Here is a 582-nt window from a genome sequence, read left to right on the forward strand (position 1 = left end):
CATTCGTGCTCCCCGCTGGCCTATGGCTGAGTGGAGCGACTCTGCCTGGGAGGTGGCCTAGGCACTGGCCACCCCTCCCCACTGTGAACTGTCCAGGTCGCCAGGGGGCTGTCCCTGTACGGGCCGTACCGCTGAGCGAGGCACCTGCAGGCCCCTCGAGCCACTCCTGGACCTGGAAGCACGGCCAGCTGTCGGCAGAGCAGAGCTTCCTTGATGCTGTTTTCGCGAAAAGATCGGTGGTGGGCACGGGGACCACAGGGCGCGACGCCCGAGCACCACGGGGCCTGGTTCACCTCGAGGGCGGCGAGGACCCTCGGGACATGTGTGCGGCGCCAGCGCGTCGCCCTGGGCTGAGCCTGGGCCCCTCGGAGGGACCGTCCTGGCCATCAGGCGCATGGCAGGTGTGAGGATGGCGGCCCGGCTGCCTGGAGGGAGCTGCCTGTTTGCAATGAGCCCGTGGCCTCTGGGAGTCTCTGAGCGAGAAGAGGTGAAGGAGTTGGTTCGCCTTGGGCAGCAGGCCTCTGGGGGCCTGGGGGAGCCCCTCCTGCCGGGCCAGTCCCGCTGCGGGAGGGAGCACTGCGG

This window comes from Myotis davidii, unplaced genomic scaffold (genome assembly GCF_000327345.1).
Source record: "Myotis davidii unplaced genomic scaffold, ASM32734v1 scaffold665, whole genome shotgun sequence".
Classification (NCBI taxonomy): Eukaryota; Metazoa; Chordata; class Mammalia; order Chiroptera; family Vespertilionidae; genus Myotis; species Myotis davidii.